The sequence below is a fragment of the Protopterus annectens genome, chromosome 6.part0, assembly GCF_019279795.1.
Source record: "Protopterus annectens isolate FY-2018-M chromosome 6.part0, PAN1.0, whole genome shotgun sequence".
In the NCBI taxonomy this organism is placed as follows: Eukaryota; Metazoa; Chordata; order Ceratodontiformes; family Protopteridae; genus Protopterus; species Protopterus annectens.
In genome coordinates, this window is record NC_056737.1 from 171,076,459 (window position 1) to 171,100,785 (window position 24,327).

The window sequence follows — 24,327 nt, forward strand, 5'->3', positions numbered from 1 at the left end:
CATTTTCATGTCTAGGGAGGGCCATTTCTCAGTGTTTACATTAGCTAAACAGGTTTGCACCACACGAACTGGATCTAAAATGAACAAACAAACAAAAATCCCCAGAAATAGCAGGACTGTTTACATTTGGGCACCGAGTGTGCACTTCAGTTTGGGCACTGAGTGTGCAGTTCATGCCTCTGGGCTTAAAAGGGGTGGGAATGTGAAGGGGAAAAAAAGGAAAAAAAGGAAAATAGCAGAATAAAAGCAATCAAGAAAAAATTGCATAGCTAGCGGGTGTAATGCATCATAGTCAGTGAATCATACAGGTAACATTTGCAGCACAACAGTATAAACTATGGAAACATCTTACAGTCTGTTTTTTCCCACAAATTCTGCACCATTGGTGTACACATGTGGGGGAATTTTAACTGGAGAAATGTTTGGGGCTGCCATCACTTTGATCCATCAGTATGTGCTAGAGGCTGATGGTGGTGAGGAGGATAATGCTGTCAACCACCACAGACCAAGGAGGAGGAGAAGAGAGTTCAGACCCAGGGTAACTTATCAGGGGATACTTGATTTAGAGATAGTAGAGTGCTACAGGGTGGACAAGGACATACTTCAGCAAATCATCGAGCTGTGCCGGCCTCAGCACAGATCTAGAGCCAACAGAGGGGAACCCATCCCAGTGGATACCAAGGTATGTGTAGCCTTAAGAATACTAGCTACAGGTACTTTCCAAAGACCTACTGGGGACATCATAGGGGTCTCACAGGCATCTGCATCCAGGGTACTCCACCAGTTCCTGGATACCATGCTACCACATGTCAGTGAGCACATTTACTTCCTCAACATCCATGAGGAGAGGACCAGCAATATGCTTCTCTTCCACAGTGTAGCAGAATACCCTGAGGTACTGGGTGGGATAGACTCCAAGCACATCCACATCAAAGTATCACCCAGTGAACATTGTAGGGTCTAGGGTGTACATAAACCACAAGGGCTTCCCCTCCTTCAACTGCCAGGTCGAGTGCAATGCCCAAGACATCATCATGAATGTGTGTGCTGGCAACCCTGGAAGCTATCACGACTACCATATCTCGCATTCATCACAGATGTACCAGGCATTTGCCAGTGGGGGCATCTCGTATGGCCATCTGGTGGGGGATGCTGGCTATGCACTGGAGCCATGGACGATGACACTCATAAGAAATTCACACACACCCACATAAGAATGCCATAATGAGGCACATACACAAACCAGGATCATTATAGAGTGTGTGTTTGGGATGCTCAAGTAAAAGTTCCACTGCCTTAACATATCTGGTAGAGCCTTGCAGTACTCTCCAGCCACATGTGCACACATGTTCATAGTATGTACCATGCTACACAATATGATCCTGCGGAAACAGCTACAGCAGTAACAGCACTGGGAGGGCCACACAGCCCACCACCATAGCCAAGGTCCCTACAGGCACAGAGGGACTCAGAGGAGAAGGCCCCTGAGTCTGCTCTTGTAGGTAGATGGAGGCATGCCCAGTATGCTCAGGCCCTGGCAAAGAGGCAATGCCTAACACAAACACTGACACTTTAGGGACCCCAGGGACTGAAACCTCTCTCTGACTCACAGACACAGTAAAATGGATGACACACACACACACACACATCACATTACCTGTAACATACCATGTATAGGCAGAGTACTATGTGCATTCAACATAGGTGGCCCTCAAGCACCATCCTCACAACTGCTGCAGGCACAAGGTAAGTCAATATTCTTAACAACAAATTAATGTATTAGTATGTTTTGGTAGCATATCTATCGTAATGTTGCATGCATGCAAGGGAATGGGGTGGCCTACTGGGATAGCAGCAGACAACTAACAGCTATCTGGGACACCAGGAAATGTCTGCCCAATACTGGGCCTCCCCACACTATGCAGTAGTACCCAAGGTGACAAATCCCACTGCAGTATATGTGTTGGGACAACTAACTGGGGGTTACAGGTCACAGACATGGATGTCAGTGTGGGGGGTCCCATACCCACCCCTCACACCCACACAGCAAGTTAGCTGTAGAAAACCAGAGAGAAATGTCTGGAAAGGTACACAAATGGTGGCAATGTTGGATTACCCCCCTACAGACTCACGCAGTGATAGCACAGCAGGCCTCACAGTTGCAGTAAGGTTATGAAGGATAAGAAGTCAGAAACTCAAATGTATTCCATTACAATCTGACCTTTGGTCTTTACTGATATGCATCTAGTCCCCATGACAGGGCGCAATAGTATGGTAAATGGAACCAAAGTGTAACATAAGTATCAGCACAGACTGTGTAAATGTGTATAGTTGACAACTGTGCCCCCTCCATACACCCACAGAAATTCAGTAACATGTATGTTTGCAGGAAAATAGCAGCATAGCACACATTGGCAGACTTATCCCAATACACATGAAAAGATGATGCCTGTCTACAATATGCAGGTGTCAATTAGCTATGTGTATGTGTGGTTAATACTGTCAGGATCTGGCCAACATATTTTCCTGGCAGTCATCTTGTAGTGCCCTAGGTACAGTGCCGTCTTTGACAGGGCCATGTGCAGATAACTGCAGTGCCAACTATTATGTGGAATATACTACATATATAATGGACATCTTGAAGGATGTGTAGCCGAGTTGTTAAGGCTTTTGTGAATATAGTGCTTTTTGGTAATGTTGCCAGTGGTTACTTTCAATAATCCTTTTTTCTTATGTTTGCTTTTACATATAATGGACATGCCTGCACAGTAGAATTCCCTCTGTACCCACACCCATAACTCTCAACCTCTGACAGCAAGACGTCTGGACAAGGGCAGAAATAAAAGTGGAACAAAGTCACAATGATAGGCATGTGTTGCAAATATCGCCCTTACATACTGAGAAAGTTGGTAGGGTGAGGGTTTTTCAGTAGCAGGATTTGTCTGAAACAGTAATGTCTGTCATTATTTTGTAACATTACTCTTCAATTATATGTAACTAACTTGCCATAAAAATGCAAGTTTACATAGACAGGATGAAACCTGTAGCCAAACACCTGGACAACCTGCCAAAAAATGTACAGGTGAGAGGTGTGACCACAGAAGGATATGACATCTCAGGTTAGAAAGATACCACACAAGCAGGAGATCCCCAGCCAGTAAATCACCAAGTTGCTGGACTGTTTACACAGCACGTCAGCACTTAACTGGCTGTAACCAGACCTCACAAATTGCCTTGTTGTGCAAGAATGTACATAGCTGGCCTCATAATATTAGTCTATGCATCATACAACTAGTGTCTCTCTGGTAAAGTACTGTGATTATCTCAGGATGTCTGGCACTAAGTAATGACACAATACATTGCAGTGTCAGACTACAGATATGCCATAAAATGTCTGCTAAACAAACCCAGTACCCTGAGGAAGGTCCTGTGTACTCCTGAGAGGTATGGCTGTAGCACACAAAACCCTGGACTAGAGTACACCTCTCTCTGGAATGGAGTCCCACTCTAATGATAGAAGGTCACACTGGCCATCCTCCTACACTTAGAGAATCACAGGACATGTTGGAACCCACATCGGAATATATATGACTGCATTGTGTATATATGTCTGTGCATACAGACAGCTATGCACATATTAACTGTCCCCACACACACACATCAGACATGATTACCCTCAGCTAGCTGTAGGTGGCCCATATGTGATATATCTGCATCTGCTGTGTGAGATACACAGACATATATATGGGCAACAGATAACATATGTCAAGCATACACACACACATAGATGTTGGGAAGTGAGAGACAGAAAGTGATAGAGAGAGAGAGAGAGAGACACACACAGAGGAACACAGAGTGAGACACACATACACAGATACCCTGAATGGTATACAGTGATGTCCTGCTGTAGACAGTAGCATACCAGTTGTAAACAGTTGCATGTACCAGCATAAAAGGTGAGCCCCATTGTGTAATAGTACTGAGGATGGGGTCATATATCACATCACCTACATGTGTGTGTGTGTGTGTGTGTGTGTGTGTGTGTGTGTGTGTGTGTGTGTGTGTGTGTGTGTGTGTGTGTGTCCGTAGGTCTAAGTATTATAGGTTCATAGGTTCATAGGTAGGTACTAGGCTATTGGCCCTAGGGCCTATACAAGCCTAGCCAAAAAGGTACCCTGGCTTTCGCCACCCAAGAAAATTATTTTCCTGTGCCCCTGTCAAGCAGAACCACAGAAGTGATCCCTGGGGTGAATTTCCTATTACCCATCCAATCATCAAGATTTTTCTTGCTAATGAGGAGCTCTGTTTGACATAGATAGGTAGTCTGTTCCAGAGTATGGGAAGTCTCTGGGACAGGAATCTATCCCTCCAGCATGTTCTGTTTATTTTGGTGACAAGGGTTGGGTCCCTAGAGCGTGTAGCTCAGAGGGATTGGGATTTCTTTAAGTGGAGCATGTCCAACAGCTCTGGGTTTGACATAGCTTTGTATGTTAGGCAGAGATCGCCTCTGAGTAGGCGATATGCGATGGAGTAAAGTTGGAGTTTTTTGAGACAGTCTGCATAAGGCATCTGTTTGAGGCCAGTAATCCTCTCTCTGAGGTATTTTTGCAGCCTTTCCAGTTGTTGTAGATATCTTGTGAGGTACATACCAAAAGGGGTGTTGTACTCCATAATGGGTCTAATGAGTAATGAGTAGAGGGGAACAATGACCTCTTTTTTCTGGATGAGAAACCTTTTGTAATGAGGTGTGCCATGTAGAAGGATTTCCTGACCACTGTGGCGATGTGATCAAAGGAGAGACTATTGTCCACCTGTATCCCAAGGTCTCTTATCACACTTTCGGTGTTAAGTAGACTATCGCCTATGTGATAGCTCATGGGTACAGAGGAGTTTTTACCAAAGGGGATGACAATGCACCTTTTGGCATTGAGCTTGAGACCATGGCTTTGACACCAGGCATCTGTCTCAGTGAGGCCCTTTTGTAGGATGTCCACATCGTTAGGAATTTCAATTATGGCTCCTAGTTTGCAGTCGTCTGCGAATTTAGTTAGCCAAAGACCTTCTGTGTTAGCCTGCACTTCAGAGAAGTAGATACCAAACAGGAAAGGACCGAGGATTGAACCCTGTTGTACTCCACTTGTCACTGGTCTGAAGTCTGATTTGGAGTCTGCTACATTCACAGTGTGGTTTCTGTCAGTAAGCCAGTTGGCAACCCATCTTGTGACATAGGGATTTATACCTAGTTTAGTGAGTTTATCTATAATTCCAGAGTGGGGGATGGTGTTGAATGCCTTGGCGAGATCTAGATAGGCTGTGTGAACCACCTTACCCTCATCTATGGCTTTGGTGACTACTTCAAAGAAGTCTATCAGGTTTAGGAGACATGATCTGCCTTTTACAAACCCAAACTGTGTGGGGTCCAGAGTTTGGAGATCTCTAATGTCTTTGTTTATGAGTTCCATGATGATACGTTTCATGGCCTTGCAGACCAGGCTCGTCAGGCCAATGGGGTGGTAGTTCCCAGGGTCTGTTGTAGCCCCCCCTTTGTGGACTGGGATAACCGTTGCAGTGTGCCATTCAATGGGCACAAAGCCTGAGGTGAGGCTATGATTGAACATGGTACTTAGGTGGGGAGCCAGTTCATTCTGTAATACATGTAGAACGCAGCCTGGGAAGTTGTCAGGTCCCATGGATGCTGTGTTCTTGGCTTTGGAGAGTGAGGTTTTTACCAGTGCAGCCGTGATTACAGGAGCTTTGCATTCTTCCGATATAAAGACGGGCCCTTTAGGGGGTGAGAGGGGGGTAATGTTAGCACTGAACCTATCTGCCAGGATGTTGGCAATATCAGTTGGTTCTGTATATTTAGTGTCATTGTGCTGTAACTCAGAGCAGATCTGAGTGTTGCCATTGAGATTCTTGACATAGCTATAGAATGCTTTCTGGTTGTCTTTAGAATCAGTGGTGATTTTGTTTTCATAACTAACTTTGGAAGATTTTATGAGGGATCTCAGCTTCTTACTGAGGCTGACCAGGGAGTTCCTCCAATCATGGGATTGTACTCGTTTTTGCAACAGTTTTTTCTTCTGTTATAGAGTTTGTTTATGGCAGAAGACCACCAGATTGGCTTTCTTTTTTTGGAGGATAGCATCGTGGTTCTGTTAGGGAAAGCATGATCCATACACTTGTGTAAGTGCTTATAAAGTGCATTTGTGTAGGATTCAGCAGTCGTACCTCTATTGTCCATCTGCATGGGTGTCATGAAGTGCCACTTCTGTCTTAAGAAGTGTGAAGTTGGCTTTGGAGAAATTTGTTATGGTTGTTTTCCTAATAGGGGAGACTGTTCCCACTCAGTACACTTCAAGTTGCCCTACATCACAAGATCTGCTGCTGTCATTTGCCTTAGAAGTACCATTGGACACCTATCAACTCTATAAGCTCTGTAGCACATGCAATAACTGTGTAACACTATAATACAAATAACTAAATAGGTAGGGGTTCTAATCTCAAAACTGGCAAATGTGTGTGTGTGTGTGTGTGTGTGTGTGTGTGTGTGTGTGTGTGTGTGTGTGTGTGTGTGTGTGTGTGTGCGTGTGTGTGCATGTGTGTGCGTGTGTTTGTGTGTGACAGTTGTGTGTGCAAAAGTGAGGGATCGTGTGTTTGTTTGTAGGTAAAACAGTTTTAGGCCATTCCCACCCTCAACACTTCCCAGTGCCCAACTTTATCACTCCTGCTGTTGTCATTCCCCTTATCAGCACCTTTGACCAGTTGTCAGCCCAGTAAGCTCTGTAGCATATGCGATAAATGTGTAACACTATAGCACAAATCTCTAGATATGCAGGGGTTCTGCTCTCAGATCCAACAATGTGTGAGCAGGTGTATGAGTGTGTGTGTATATGTTTGTAAGAAGAAGTATTTTGATAAGTGTCCCACCCAGTGCTCTACTTTATCAGTCCTGCTGATGTCATTCTCTTTATCAGCACCTTTGGCCAGTTGTTAGCTCAATAAGCTCCATAGTGCATGTGATAACTGTGTAACACTGTAGTACAAATCACTAGATAGGCAAGGGTTCTACTCTCAGATCTGGCAAATCTGTGTGTGGGTGTATAAGTGTGTGTGTAAGTGTATATGCTTATAAGAAGAAGTATTTTGATAAGTGTCCCACCCAGTGCCCTAGTTTATCAGTCCTGCTGATGTCATCACCCTTAAAATCAAATTTGGTCAGTTGTCAACTGATTAAGCTCCGTAGTGCGTGCAATAACTGTGTAACACTATAGTACAAATCACTAGATAGGCAGGGGTTCAACTCTCAGATCTGGTAAATGAGTGTGTGGGTGTTTAAGTATATTTGTAAGTGTGTATGTTTGTAAGAAGAAGTATTTTGATAATTTCCCACCCAGCGCCCTACTTTATCAGTCCTGCTGATGTCATTCCCTTATCAGCACCTTTGGCCAACTGTCAGCTCAGTAAGCTCCTTAGTGTGTGCGATAACTGCATAACACTATAGTACAAATCACTTGATAGGCAGGGGTTCTAATCTCAATACTGGCAATTAAGTGTATATGTGTGTGTGTGTGTGTGTGTGTGTGTGTGTGTGTGTGTGTGTGTGTGTAGCAGTGGATTATACAATTTTGAGTTGTGTACGACCCTGTACACTTCCCATCACCCTACTTGACAAGGTCTGCTGATGTGTGTGTGTGTGTGTGTGTGTGTGTGTGTGTGTGTGTGTGTGTGTGTGTGTGTGTGTGTGAGAGAATCAGTGGGTTATACCATTTTGAGTCGTGCACCACCCTGTACACTTCCCATCACCCTGCTTTACAAGGCCTGCTGATGTCATTCACCTTAGAAGTACATTAGGACAAGGTGAACTCATATAAGCTCAGTGGAGCATCTGATAACTGCATAACACTATAGTAGAAATAACTAGATAGGGATGGGGTTCTTATCTCAATACTAACAACTGTGTGTGTGTGTGTGTGTGTGTGTGTGTGTGGGGGGGGGGTACTGGGGTGAGAATCATATCCTGTGTGGGTTACACCATTTTGATGTGTGTACCATCCATACCTGTTTACCACATCCCAATGGCATTACTTTATATAGCGTGTTAATGGCATCTGCCTCACATGCAGCATGTTAAATGTTGTACAGGCCATATCAGTCATCTGTACAGATGTCTACAGAATATCTGGATGTTTGCAACCTATATGTGGTCTGTGTTTCCTTACTATGGCCATGTATGTGATATTGTTGCCAGATAGGTCACAGTTATTGTACTGACACATATGCCAGCATCAGATATCATACCTGACTGAAACATCATGCTGATACAATGTCTGTTACCCCATCACTTGTCCAGGCTTGTAGGAGCAATAGATGACTCCAGTAGCTATGTCTGGTGGGTTATCTCACAATCCATGAAGGCATTCACAACATTACATATTGTAAGAGGTAGTGGGTTATTTCCCATGCATATAATCTATGTGGGGCATGTCCTGTGTATGTAGGACTATAGTAAATTAAAGTGGATATGTAGGTTTACGAATCTATTGCCAACTGTGTTTGTGCTACTGTATGCACATTCTCTGTGTCAGTCTTTACTATGTGTATGCAAAGGATATACCATTTTGTTTCCCTGTTCCACCCTGTGAACTTAGGAATACATAACACAAACCTGTCATACACAGTACCATGCATCCCCTCACCAACTGCATCAGGGTTGAGTGTATGTAAAAGAAATGGCAGGGGCAACAAATGTTGACACGTAAATCTGTTGCGGTCAATTTAATGCCTAAGCTTGTGAGGAACCTGCTGACAGTACTCCAGTAAGCTGTTCCATATGTATGAGCCTGTGGTACTACACAACACTGAAATGACATGTCTGAAGGCTACTTGTCTGTGACAAGGGGTATGTATGCAAGGTCACACTGTCTGACAACATTGTCCATCACACACTGTTTCATGGATACACACCTGGTAAATGTACATATAAAGATGTACCTTGCCTATGAAACCGTCACTGTATTTCACTCAGCCATACTTCATGTTGGTAATGTCTGCAAGGCCACAGCCTGCAGATACACAGACACCTGGAACACAAACAGAATACAGCATGTCAGACTACATTCAGTCAGTGGTATTAGCAGCAATAATGCGTCATGGCTAATAAGGTACATGCACCTTTATGTGTACCCATAACAAATGCAAGTTGACAGCACCTTACACAGTATTACATAACTACACTGTACTATATTCACCGTATGTATCAGACCCATATTAGCCTGTTCTTGCATCGATGGCATGCATGACAGGGATGTGGCACAGCTATCATCATATGCAGAGGGTGTGGTGTGGGTTTGCCAGAGGCCTAGGCTGGCCCATACAGTTGACATCCATGTGTGTGTGTTTGGAGTGGTATCCTATAAATGGGCTGTGCAGAGGTGCTGTGTGTGTCTGGAGGTGACCTGCCTGTGATACAGATGTGTGTGTGTGTGTGTGTGTGTGTGTGTGTGTGTGTGTGTGTGTGTGTGTGTGTGTGTGTGTGTGTGTGTGTGTGTGTGTGTGTATGTATCCTCACAGTCACACCATATGGCTGCCCTACACAGGGGTATATTTGACAGCTGTAGACTGTACATGGTAGGGTGTCCAGTTTACCATCTCCGGCCATGGACATGTAAACTGGTTCTGCCAGGGGTCTAACTGGTACTACCAGGCCCAAGGCCAGATGCAGTACTGCTTCCTGATGGTGACTGCTGTCTGCTGGATCCATGTCCCTGATGGGACCAGCTAGGACCATGTGTCAGTGGCCTGCTCTGTTGTGATGTGGACAGCAACCCCCCTTCAGTAGTGCTGGTGTCACTGCGGTGTGAAGGTGCATGGGCCCATAGACTCTCAACTGATGTTGGTGCTGACCTACATCCATGTGGCTGATGCCCATCTCCCACCACATGCTCTAACACAGACATGCCACGGTCAAGGATTGCCAAGGTGTCACCCCACTGTCTACTCATGACCTCAGTATTTTGGTATGTGGCCTCAACAAGGTTATTTATGTTGCCACGTAAATCAGGAAGAGTTGCATCCAACACCCTGAGTATTTGTCAGGTGTTGCATTCACTACATGCCTGTGCATCCATGACAGCCTGAAACATGCATCTGGTGACAACTGCTGTGGCACTTGCAACAGCAGCTTGATGAGCAGCAGTCCTCCTGCGAGCACCACTGTCCATCCATCTGTGTGGGACCTCACCTGCACTCTGACTATTGCCAGTGTCTACACTCACACCTGCCATAGTCACCACACTAGCTTGTTCCATGCCACTACTTGCCAAATGTCCATCACCTGTGGCTGCTGGGGACGTGGCATGTGTGGGCATTGTAACTGTGTGCAGGGACATTGTGGGTGACTGTGGGATGCCAACCAATGGCAAAGATTCAGCCCCTGACAACACCATCTGTGCCTGAATATAACCATCATCATTGCCAGAGTCTGCAGAGACACTGATATCAGATTCTGAGCAGACAGACCATGACCACCATGACCACCTGTGGGGGAAAGACAACATATGTAAATTAATACCTGTACTATACGGTTTGCCTCTACACATGCACACATGCACTCACACACACACACATACAGGTGAGGTGGCAGACATTACACAGACCTCACAATAGCCAACTGGTGACATTCACAATGCAGTCAGACCACTACATATACACCCTAGACAGGCCCTCAACATCATGTAGTGCAGCTCTTTCCACTTAATGTTACTACTTATGTACACCTCTGTGCTATATGAGTAGTATTAGTAGATGATAGGCCTTCAAGTAGCACACACTGCACCCATGTACACATAATTGCTGTTCACCTGTATAGCACAGTGGCAACTCATACAAAACACGCCTTTCAACTGTGCAGAGTGTCACTGAATGTCTAGATGTTTGGCTCATATTTCTGGTCTGTTCGATATAAATCCTGTGTTTGTCTGACACATTACTGGGATGATACTACTATGATTGGTGTCACTAATTAATGACATATTTTGAGTTTCACTCTTCAAAACCCGCAGTACATGTATGTTACAACAGAACCGGTTACACTAACAAACTTTTAAGCTTACAGTGGATGTTATAAGTGTAAAAACCCCTATTAACAAACCAGCTTTGTCTGATATATAACATGAGACCACAGAAATCATATAATAACATTTCCCACCTTTAATGTGACCTATAACCTATGCAATTCAATTAAAGGGCATACACATCAGTTAGGGGTAACATGTAGAGGTTGAAACATGTACAATAGGCTGGTTGCATGACTGTGCACACTCTTAAAATAATACTTTGTTAAAGCACCTTTTGATTTCATAACAGCAGTCAGTCCTCTTGGGAAGGTGTGTATCAGCATCGCACATCTCAACGTAGCAATATTTGGACACTCTCCCTTGTAGAAGTCCTCCAACTCTGTCAGATTGTGAGGACATATCTTCTGCACAGGCCTCTTCGGGGAACCTCACAGATTTTCTATTGGATGTATGTGTGGACTGTGGCTGGGCCATTCCAAAACATTGATTGTATTCTGGTGAAGAAAGTTTTTTATGGATTTTGTTGTATTGTTTTGGTCATTGTTGTGTGGAAAGGTGTAAGTCCTCTCCATCCACAGCTTTCTAGCAGACACATTAAGATTTTGGGCCAAAAGGGACTGGTATTTTGAACTGTTTCTAATCCCTCCACCGTGGCTAAAGGCTGACTTCGAGCTTATGAACAGCAGACCCAAAGCAGGACACTGCCATCACCATGCTTGACCATGGGGATAGTGTTCTTTTGGTGATGCACAGTGTTGTTATTGTGCCAAACAAACCTTTTGGTATTGTGGCCAAAAAGTGCAACTTTGATCTCATTACACCATAACACATTTCCCCACATGCTTTTGGGAGACCTGATGTATTTCTCTTGAGAAATTCACCAGACCAGGATGTTGTTCTGTGTGTCAGAAGGCTTCCATCTTCCAGACCTACTCCATAGGCCAAACATGTGGTGAATACGGGAGATTGTTGTCACATGTAGTACACAACCTGTACTTGCCAATGATTCCTGCAACTCCTGTAGTGTTGCTGTAGGTCTCCTGGCAGCCTCCCTGACCAGTATGTGTCTTGTCTTTTCTACACATTTGGAAGGATGTCCAGTGTTTTGCAGTGTCACTGTTGTCCCATATTTCCACCACCATTTGATGACTGTCTTCACTGTGTTCCATGGTATATGCAATGCTGTGGAAATGTGTGTGTACCCTTCACTGGGCTGATAACATTCACAAATGAGATCCCTTTGCTGCTTCATAAGCTGTATGTAAACTATGGCTATTGCTGCAGTAGGCAACTGAGTAAATTTAGGATAATCCTGGTAGGACAGATGACCATTATTTGCTGTTAATCAAAGAGTGTCTGTAATTGATGGCAGGTGTGTACCCAAGAAGACGTAATGCTATAATAATATCAAAAGCTGCTTCAACACACTATTAGCTTCAGCCTGTGCACATGTATGCATCTAGCTTCTTGTAAGTTTTTTTATGTGTCATAATTGCTCCCCTAACAGATTTGTTTGTTTTACAATTGAATTGTACAGGTTATAGGTCACATGAAAGGTTGGAAGGGTTCGAAATGTTTTATTGTGCTTTCATTTTTTTATATCACAAATACCTGGCATTCTAACAGGTGTGTGTACACCATTTATATGCACTGTATAACACTAATTTATAAAATATGGCCCTAGTTTTGGGCCTTCATCCTCTCATTTTGTCAGTCTTTGTCCAGATTTCTTGCAATGACAGGTTGTGATGTATGCTACAGATATGTGACAGCTCTGGCAAATAGGCCCCCGTAATGACCACTGTGATGCAATGCAGTTAACCTCACCACAAGTGAACATGCAGATATTGAAAAATGGCTGAGAGTAACAGTTGTGTGCAAGTCATATGCATGACCTTAACATGCCTGGGGTACTGGTGAGCCACAACAAGAAAATCCTATACTCACTGGCTTCAGACTGCTGTCCCACATGCAGACCAGATGGACCTATGTAGTTGTGGGGGAGAGGTATTGTCAGCAGATTAATATTTGGCATTGGTACAATATGAATGCTATGTTTCTGCATGCACAGATACAGTACAAACTGTGATAGTGCACAATTTGCTGTCCCTCACCATACATGTACACTTGTGTGCATTACTAAACCCCACCCACAAATGCAGTTTGAACTGACATATGCATGTAGATACTTTATAGAAGACGGTATGACTGCTACATGATTACATTGATGTGCACTGTGGCCTTACCTGGACGCTCCTTGCCTGTTGCCTGGGTGCCACTCACCTCCACAACTTGTGTTTCTTGTGTTGGCTGTTGTGTGGGGGCTGCCCCAAGGTTGGCAAGGAGACCCTCTGTTGCTGTAATTGGGACCTGTGTGGCTGGACCCCCCCACCTGTAGCTGTACGGTCCCTGACCACGGCAGCAGCTCTTTGCCAGGCACGACATATCAGGTCAGTTGCCCGATGTCTGACCTGATATTATTTGCGGCCATGGTGGCCCAAGGTGTTAACTCTGTGGACAAGGTCAGCCCACAGGGCAGTCCGCTCCCACAGATTTTGTTGGCTATGGCCGAACAGCACCGCATGGTGCTGGATTATTGTGTCATTGATAGCTGCATTCTCATCTGCAGTATATGCTGTCTGATGCTGCATGCCACCTGGAAGACATAAACAGGGAAACACATTGCAGGACCTCAGACATTGCCCAGAGTTATTTACAGAGCCAGCACATCAATATTGCCTATCATTAACCACCACTTACAACCACATCATACCCGTGTCTTCTATCTGCGCAGTATGAACTTGCATTGCACTCCTGGTCCTGATGTGTCATGTTCCCCCTGATAAAGGCCAGTACATTGCATAAACCACCATTCATCATTCACGTTTGTGTAGAGGGATGACAGTGGCCATCTTCCTTGCAGATAGGATGTCAATGGTGCTCAGGCTTTGCCTGCATGCAGTGTGTAATGGAGCTGGAAGCATATGTCTGAGTTCATGTAGGATGTAGACAGGAATGTTATCAGGTCCCATGGAGACTTGCTTTTGTTGACTTTGATTAGGCAGTATGCAGCTGCTCCCTGATGATGAGGGGAGGGGTGCTGGAACCTGTCTGCAGCAGGTTGGCTATAGCTATGGTGTGTGTGTATGTGGTGTGATTGACCACCATTACAGAGTGGTTTGGGTTGTTGCTCTGAGATTGCAGATATATGTGAAGATGGCCTTGTGATTTCCCTTGTGTCCAATTTGTACTCACAGTTAGTCTTACAGTAATCCACCTGTGACCTTATATGCTAGTTCAGGCAAAAGCTGACTTGCTGCCAAGTTGCTGTCTGCTACTACTTTGCCCTGTACAGCCAATATAGTGACCAATTATGTGGTTTGTGTATTGCTGCTGTCCAGCAAAGGGGATTACTCTACTTTGGTGGAGACAGGCTTTACAAGTAAGGTATTTCTGAGTCCGTACAGCTATGTAGGTGGTCATATAGCTTTTTGTAGTAGGCATGGAGACAAGGTCATAACACAATTGGACACCTCTTCAATTTCAACCTGATAATCATGCTTATTCTGGTACCCCTGTCTATGTCAGGGCAATGCAACAACCAGTAGCTATAGAAATCTAACTCTGTTGGATGCACAGAAACTAAGATTACACACGTGTACAACATGTACAGCTTATTTACCTGATGTTTTGCATCCCATGTCTGTTGTTATGAGGCAGCCAGGTACACCTACTCATACATACATGTGCACAGGTAATACCTGATATACATTTCTGTTTTATGTCAGTATGGCACACTGTATTTACACTCCTGCTGCTCAGTCATTCCTGTCAACCTGTTAGACCAGGACATCTGGAGGACACCACACATATATGGGGAACGATGGGCCAAAATTAGTGAGACTTTCTTAATATTGCTGTAACACACATAAGTTGTTTGATAGCACAATAGCCTTTGCATTCACAGACATACCCTGGAGGATGTCCGATGTTCATATGGCAGGAACAGAGGAAAAAGGCTAGGACTGCGGTAGTGAGGATAGGAACTTTTAATGCTGGCAGTATGACTGGTATGGGACAGAGCTAGTTGATATAATGTACAGAAGGAAGGCTGATATATTATGTGTGGAAGAGACCAGATGGAAGGGGGGGGGGGGGTAAGACTAGTTGTAACTGAGTTGGGTCCAAATTGTTCTATCATAGTGTGGATGTGAGGAGAAATGGTGTAGGGGTTATCCTGAAGGAACAATATGCTAAGAGTGTTTTTGGCGGTGAAAAGAGTGTCTAATAGAGTTATGTTTATGAAGCTGGAAATTGATGGTGTAATATTGACTGTTGTTAATGCATATGCTCCACAAGTTGGGTGTGAGATGGATGAGACAGAAAAACTTTGGAGTGAGTTGGATGTGTGGTGATGACTGTACCCAAGGGTGGGTGATTGGAGCAGATTTCAGTGGGCATGTTGGTGAAGGGAACAGAGGTGATGCAGACATGATGGGTAGGTATGGTGTTAAGCAAAGGAATGCAGATGGTGAGATGGTGGTGTAGTTTGCAAAAAGGATGGACATGGCTGTGGTGAATATGTATTTTAACAAGACAGAGGAGCATAGGGTGACATACAAGAGTGGAGGAAGTTGCATACATGTGGATTATATCCTATGCAGGAAGGCTAGTTTGAATGTGATTGGAGACTGTAAAGTGGTGACAGGGGAAAGTGCAGTAATACAGCATGGAATGTTGATCTGTGGGATGAAGTTGGTGATCAAGAAGAGATGAGTGTGAGGGCAGCACCAAGGATCAAATGGTGGAAACTGAAAAAGGGTGATTGTGAGGTTGAGTTAAGGGTAGAGTGGGTGGCAGTGAAGAGTTACCGAATATCTGGGTAACTAAAGCAGAGCTAGTAGGGGAGACAATTAGAAAGGTGCTTGATGTGACATCTGGACAAAGGAAGGAGGACAAGGAGACCTGGTGGTGGAATGAGGAAGTACAGGAGAGTATACAGAGAAAGAGGTTGGCAAAGAAGAAGTGGGATTGTCAGAGAGATGAAGAAAGTAGACAGGACTATAAGGAGATGAGGTGCATGTCAAGGAGAGAGGTGGTGAAGGCTGAGGATGAGGCATATGAAGGGTTGTATGAAAGGTTTGTCACTAAGGATGGAGAAAAGGACCTGTACCAATTGGATAGACAGAGGGACTGAGCTAGGAAGGATGTGCAACAGATAAGGGTGATAAACGATGATGAGGGAAACATACTCACAAGCAAGGTGAGTGTGTTGGACAGATGGAAAGAGTACTTTGAGGGGCTGTTGAATGAAAAGAATGAGAGACAGAGAAGGTTGGATGATGTGGGTATGGTGAATCAGGAAGTGCAATGGATTAACAAGGAGGAAGTAAGGACAGCTATGAAGAGGATTAAGAATGGAAAGACCATTGTTTCAGATGACATACCTGTGGAAGCATCGAGGTGTTTAGGAGAAATGACAGTGGTGTTTTTAACCAGATTGTTCAATGAAATCTTGGAAAGTGAGAGGATGCTGGAGGAGAGGGGAAAAGTGTTTGGGTACCAATTCTAAGAATAAGGGTGATGTGCAGAACTGTAGTAACTACAGAGGGATAACACTGACCAGTCACAGCATGGAGTTATGGGAAAGAGTAGTGGAAGCTAGGCTAAGAAGGGAGGTGATGATTAGTGATCATCAGTATGGTTTCATGCCAGGAAAGAGCACTACAGATGCAATGTTTGCTCTGAGAGTGTTGATGGAGAAGTACAGTGAAGGTCGGAAGGAGTCGTGTTGTTTTTTTGTGGACTTAGAGAAATCATATGACAGGGTCCCTAGAGAGGAGTTGTGGTATTGTATGAGGAAGTCAGGAGTGGTGGACGAATCTGTAAGAGTGCCACAGGGTAATGTGACAGTGCTGAGTTCTGCGATGGGAGTGACAGATGTGTTTAAGGTGGAGGTGGGATTATATCAGGGATAAGCTCTGAGCCCTTTCTTATTTACAATGGTGATGAACAGGTTGACAGACAAGTTCAGACAGGAGTCCCTGTTGACTGTGATTTTTGCAGATGACGTTGTGATCTGTAGTGAGAGTAGGGAACAGGATGAGGAGACCCTGGAGAGGTGGAGATATACTCTAGAAAGGGGAAGAATGAAGGTCAGCAAGACTAAGACAGAATATATGTGTGTGAATGGGAGGGAGGATAGAGGAATGGTAAGTATGCAGGGAGTAGAGTTTGCAAAGGTGAATGAGTTTAAATAGTTGGGATCAACAGTTCAGAGTAATGATGAGTGTGGGGGAGAGGTGAAGAAGAGAGTACAGGCAGGATGGGGAGGGTGGACAAGAGTGTCAGGAGTGATTTGTGACAGACAAGTACCATTAAGAGTAAGAGGGAAGGTCTACAACAGGTAGTAAGACCAGCTATGTTATATGGTTTGGAGACAGTGGCATTGACAAAAAGGCAGGAGTCAGAGCTGGATGTGGCAGAGTTAAAGATGTTAAGATTTGCACTGGGTGTGACGAGGGTGGACAGGATTAGGAATATGTATGTGAGAGGGTCAGCCCAGGTTGGACGGTTTGGAGACAAAGCCAGAGTGTAGTGGGATTATGTTGATTTGGACATGTGCTGAGTAGGGATGCTAAGTATACTGGGAAAAGGATTGTAAGGATGAAGCTGCCAGGTAAGAGGAAAAGAGGAAGGCCTAACCTAAGGTGTATGGATGTGGTGATAGAGGACATGCAGGTGGTTGGTGTGACAGACAAGATGTAGAAGACAGGAAGAAATGGAGACAGATGATCCGCTGCGGCGACCCCTAATGGGAACAGCCAAAAGAAAGAGAAGGAGATATTGTAATGTCAGTCTTCACAGTTTGCCAGTGTTTTGCTAGTAATAACAAAACTCTGTGAGTAAATGACTAAAAATATGAGGCACACATATGGTCAGTGTGCATAACACTGGACAGTTGAATGGTATGAGCTCAGTATATCACATGCAGTTCAATACACACATCTGCAACAGTAGTTTACTATGCAAATACCCTGTATAGGTCTCTCACATTTCTGAGACAAACGTATATCATAGTTGTATTCACAATTAACATATGGATATCTACAACATCCTAGTAGCTGGCCTAGCAGTGTCACAGTCAGTACTGTTCAACACACACTCCAGTAGTAGTCATATGTGAGCCATCCTTTCCTGGAGTGACTCAGGAGCCGGAGCTGTGGTCTATATCACTGCAGACAGACCCAGATGCTATGGCTATAGGTTCTGATCAGCAATATATCAGTACAGCAAGTCTTGTTGAGACATATTTATTGAACTTCGTATTTCCCATTATTACATACTCCCTACTGCATTCCATTACATGCTTACTTGTTTGACATACCTTTTTTTTTTCCAAGTATAGTTGGTTTGATTCCAATATGTGTTGTTTGGTTTGGTTGTCTGTCTGCCTGTCTCTCTCTCTCCGAGATGTAGGTTATACATCTGTTTTGCATAGGCAACAGCTTGCCTATTTGTAGGTAATGCTCATGAGCAGCTGCTGCCTTGTGCATCAGTTGGTGGCTCCACATGCTAATTGCATGCAGAACACCTGTGTTGTTATTCCCATAGTCAATGGCATGGCAACACATTCCTATAACTGAGAACTTCATGTGGGCATTGCCCCTTTTCCTTACCTGTGAGGAGGACTTCATGGAGATGTGTGAACAACAGCATCACAGAGGGTAGTTGGAAAGGGTCTATATCATGTAGTCGAAGTATGAACTTTGAACATGATTTGTCGAAACCATAAGTTCAAAGTTGTCATACTTCGATTGTGAAAAAAACATAAAAGCAAAAAGAACATACATGAGGGCTGTAATTGGGTTGGAAATTTTCCCTTTACTGCACTGTAGCGTGACTTCAGAATCGATATATTTACAGAGTGGGGTGGGGGTGCAGGGGGGCTTGTCCCCCTGCATACAACCTTTTATTTTGCTTTGCCTTTTTTTTTTAATTTTTTTTACACATAGTCAGAGTTCTGTAACTTTGGACATATGTGTTCGTACATATGGTAGTCGAAGTTAAGGGACTTCGACTATGTGATATAGACCTATTGGAAATACCTCTTACAATGAAAACTTGTGGTGACAACCCAACAAACTGGGGGAGAATGTTCCAGACATAGGAACAAAATGTAAGTATTGCTGTTATACAGTTGAATTAACGCCAGTTTAACAGGGTTTGTGTGGACATGGCTTTTCTACATGATTTTAAGTCTGGCAGTGTTATGTAGTTGACATAACTCTCAACTGTAGGGCTATCCACAGAATGGCCAGATTTTGGACTCTCATGTTTGGTGTGTTCCTCAGACATTTTTTGTCTTTGGAAAATCAGTAGCATACTGTGGGGATTGCAATCAGTAAATGGTATCATCCATTTGTGGTTCTGACTTCATATCCCTCAGAAAAGATATGTTACAACAAACCCTGTTACACCAGCAACTGTCTCAGTTTATAACAGCAATATTTCACATATGCCCCTATTTTTGGGCCTCCATCCCCCAAGTATGTCAGGCTTTGTCCAGATGTCATGCAGTAAGAGGTTGATAGGTAGGGTATATCATTATTTAGTGCCTTCATTCCTGATATCATCCCAGTGATGTATCAAAATGCCAGACGTGTTATGTGTAAGAGGCCTTATATATGAGAACAAAGTCTGGACATTCTGTGGGACTCTGAACAGTTGAGAAGTCTGCATATTTCTGGAAATTGTTGACAGACTGTCAAGATTGTGTAGCAGTGTAGTGTGTAAATGTTATTTGGCCTGTGTAGGGGGGTAGATATATGTGTTATGGCTCCTTTTCTATCTGACTGTGCATGCTGCTCCAGTTTCTGGTGGTCTATTGGCTGTATATGTTTGTAGGGGCTGACTGAGACATCTCCCATATCATGGTCAGGCATCATACTACACTGTGAATTGGGCCAGTATATGTAGGGGTATTGTGTGAGTGGCAAACATGTTGACATGTTTTGTTCACATAGTCCTTATACTGTACTGTTTCTTTGGCTTACCGGTATGTCACTGCGTCTGTGGTGAAATTGGTTGTGGGTATGCACTTTCACACTGGTGTCTGTTTTCCAGTGCTGTTACATCCCTGTAGTACCTGATATATTTGCAAATACATGTGTAATTCCCCATAGCTGATTTGGGTTAGTGTTGTGTCAGTCTGAGTGTAGTTTGGATGGTGCTTGGTGACATGCTTAGCAGGTGAGTGTAGTTTCCCTAATGTGATGTTATGTCCAGATATTTGTAGGATGTACTGTTGCCTGGCCCCCATAAGTGTTGTGTATTTCTGACACATCAGTGGTATGATGTGAGGATTTAAGTCACTAACTAATGAGAAGTAATTGAGTGTTGGACTTGTGCTATTTCAGTCAATTTATGTTAGGACAGACAGGAGGGTGTTACTGCAGCAACTGTGTCAGCTTATCTACTACAGTATTACAGGTGTGTCCCTATTTTCATGACTTTCTCCCCCCACTTTGTCAGGCTTGGTCCAGATTCATTGCACTAAGGGGTTCTGAGCATACCTCGACTGGATGGATTGTTTCAGAATGTCCAGGTTTATTGCTCATATTTCTGGTCTGTTCCACAGATTCATTATTTTTATTTTCCTGGTAAATAACTGTGATGACCTGAGGATTTCTGTCAGTAAATGATGACATACATTTCAGTTTCAGAACTCACATCCTTCAGAACATGTATGCTGAAACAAACCCTTTCACTCTGGCAACATTCTACATTTATAAGAGTAATATTTACAATATGTCCCTAGTTTTGGCCCATTGTCCCCCATTTTGACAGCCTTTGGCCACTGTGCATTAAGAGGTTGAGAGGTATGGTTCTGAGGTATAACTCCACTACATGTTATGAGTATATATATATATATATATATATATATATATATATATATATATATATATATATACCTGACTGATTCTACATAATCGTGTCCCTACTGTTGAATGACTCTGCTGCATGATATGTTTGAAAAAGCATTAGTAAGCTCTACATCTCAAATGGTGTAGTGGTACATTTCTCTGACTATAGTATACAGGAGCCTGGGTTTGAGACTTGGCAACATTGATTATTCTGTTGCTTGGCAGAACAGTGGCTGATGGAGTCAGAGTTATTAAAACATATTTAAGCAGTTTTAAGTGGGTTTCCATGGGTTCGTGCAATGCTAAGCGATGCCAACACATGGATGCTTAATCTGTGTTGGCTTCACTTAGCATCACACAAACTCGCTTACACCAGCACTAATGTCTTAAAAAGAAAAGTAAAAGGGGTGATAGGAAAGTGGTGAAAATGGGCTCTCAGAGGGAAAAACAACATGAAAGATAGCTAGGGATGTGCATAATGGGTGTAGGGAAGGTCCATAGCTGTCTATTTCTTATACAGCAACAGCTGTCCATTTGTACAGAACTTGGAAGTGACTGAACACTCAAACCCCAGAGAGAGGGGTGAAGACAACAGAAATGTGTTGTCAAGCCAATTGGACCAGATTACATGTGTCCAGTGGGCATGTGCAAAATGGACAGCTATGTATGGGGAAATATTTTTTTTGGGACAGATGGCCTTTTTTTTAAGGTGCAAGTAGGATGTTGGGGAAGGATTGTAGGTATGTCTGGAGTGGTAGCTTGGGTAGGGAGGCAGGCAAGACAGACAAGACAGCAGACAGGGGTGGTATATGACACATGAGGGGTAAACACATTTGATGGGGAGGGTAGTTGGGAATCCAAAGCTCATGGGCCTCCATATGGTTACAATGGGACTGAGATCCCCACCCATGGGCAGTCACCACTGCACCTTCACGGTCCCAAATATGGCTGTGCTGGGGGCCAAACAGGAGGGGCAGCCTGCCCCTTGAGGTGCACCAGGTGACTCTCAATCTGGCACAGCTGCTCTCCAAATGCAGATCAAAGGGTGCTGTGCACCAAACACCAGACCTGACTGTGTGTAACAGCCTCCTGTCCACGCCCGCTCCCATGGGGGGAACGGGCCCCGTCCCCTGTGGTGGTTTCATCCAAAGGTGGTGCAGGACCAGTAGATGAGAGAGATCCAGGATGGGTCCCAGATGGGCTGTGGCCCGGTGCCATGGCCAGATGGATCCACTGGGATCTGCCTTCCCAAATATGCTATAGCGTTGAGGTTTTACAAAATATGTTGGTTAGTCATGAACAACACATTTCAGAATTAGTTATAACAGTATGCATTGGTGTTCCAATTAACCCCATAAAACAGATTTGAAACAGTTGCATAGCAAACAGAGCACATGCATAAATTGAACAACAGTATGCATTGTAACACTTATGCCAGTAACATTGATGACAACAGGCCACCGACAATGGTATTTGAACAAGATATGTTAACATGTAAGCAATCAAACATATTAACAATGATATAACACAAGTCCCAACATTAGAGCTGGAGCAGATCATACCTGTAGTACATGAGTAATAATTACTGGGGTGGGGGGAGAGACAAAAAATCCATTAACAACTGTTTATGCTTCTATTTTCAACAACAATACTACTCAATACTCTTTGGGTCTGTCCTCACATTAATCTACCTATGGCCATAGCTTCTGTAGTACAAACATACCTATTAAACTGTCAGCCTGGAATGGTATGAGACAAACTATGACAACTCTGGGTACATGACTAGAGGGGAGTCATACATGTCAGGGTTACATATCTAGCACAGGAGGGGTACCCTGAACTGCTGTTATGTGAGTGTGCTACTGGCATACATCAACTGGTTTCTTATTTGTGTCCAGGATTATTTGCAGCAGTGACCACTAGTCATGACAGTGTGACACTTGAGAGACATGTAATGGAAACATACCTCTCAATCTCTTAGAGCATGACATATGGACAAAGCCATACATAAGAGTGGGACAAAGGCCCATAAAGAAAGTCGCTAAAATAACATGTTTTGGATTTGCATGGCTTTTCTTGTGGATATGACATCTGACACTTGTAATCTATCATTATTTTCTAACTTCAGTCTATAATGGTTTGCCACTGATTTGCCATGACACCACTACTTTATGTAAAATAGACAAAATCTGAGACAAGTATCTGGACATTCAGTGAATATCTGTACAATTGAGAGGTATGATTTGGGAAGAGTGCATATTGTATGTGCCTACCCTGCTGTCATTTGCAGGCATAAAGTGGGACAGCTGAACAGTTCTACACAGTTTATTAGTATACCCTTCATATAGCTACTGGCAACATTTACTTACCTGTAAAACCTGTGGGGAAATATCTGTTAAGACTACCTGACTGTTTTTACATTTATTTCTGATTCCTTGTGTGTAGATATTCACACATCTTAGTACAACTTCCTGGATTTGAACCATGCATGTCTGGGAGTGCAAAATAAACAACTAATCTTTTTCACATTACACTGAGTTACTGAGGAACTGCTGTTTCTTATTTCAATGGTTTCTGTCTAATAGTCTCTTGGTTAGACAGTCTGAACTTGTAATTCTGTGATGCATGCATGACAGACAGTTATTGTACTGTCCATTACTCGTTTAGATTACTATAACCTGGAAAGCAAAGGATAACACTAGGCAATGCTGCATGATACACACATTGATACTTGATCAATTACTATTCAGGGTTCAGAGCTTAGTGCAGCATATATTTCACATTTAATTTATATCTCATTTTACAGCTGCACCATCTACAGTTTCTCCTAACAGCTTGCTCACAGATGAACCTCAGTCAATGTATGCTGTCACAGCCATATTTGCTGTGAAGAACCTGTATACATTCCACATATGTCTACAACAACATACCAGAATAAACACAACCGTTTTTTTAAGGATCTTTATTGCACTTCAATATACATCAGTCATACTTTTTTATTTATTCAGTTCACACAGTAACAGTATACCTACTAGCAGTAAGCAATGTACTTCTTCTTAGCTATTTTAACAATATACTGCAAAATAGATGTGTACTCACCAGCCTGTCAGCACAGCCTCAGGAGTCTGTCACTGTGGGCTTCCACATTCACAGCCCTCTGTGCTGCAGCTGTACGGGAGAGAAACACACAGTATGCATATCTGTCTATCACATTCTCAGGTTAGTGTTTGTTACAAACTACTTGATAGTGATAATTACACACTACTGGAGCAATCCAGTCACATCCATCTTGGATCCACTAGTCCAAGAGTGCCCCCTTCTTC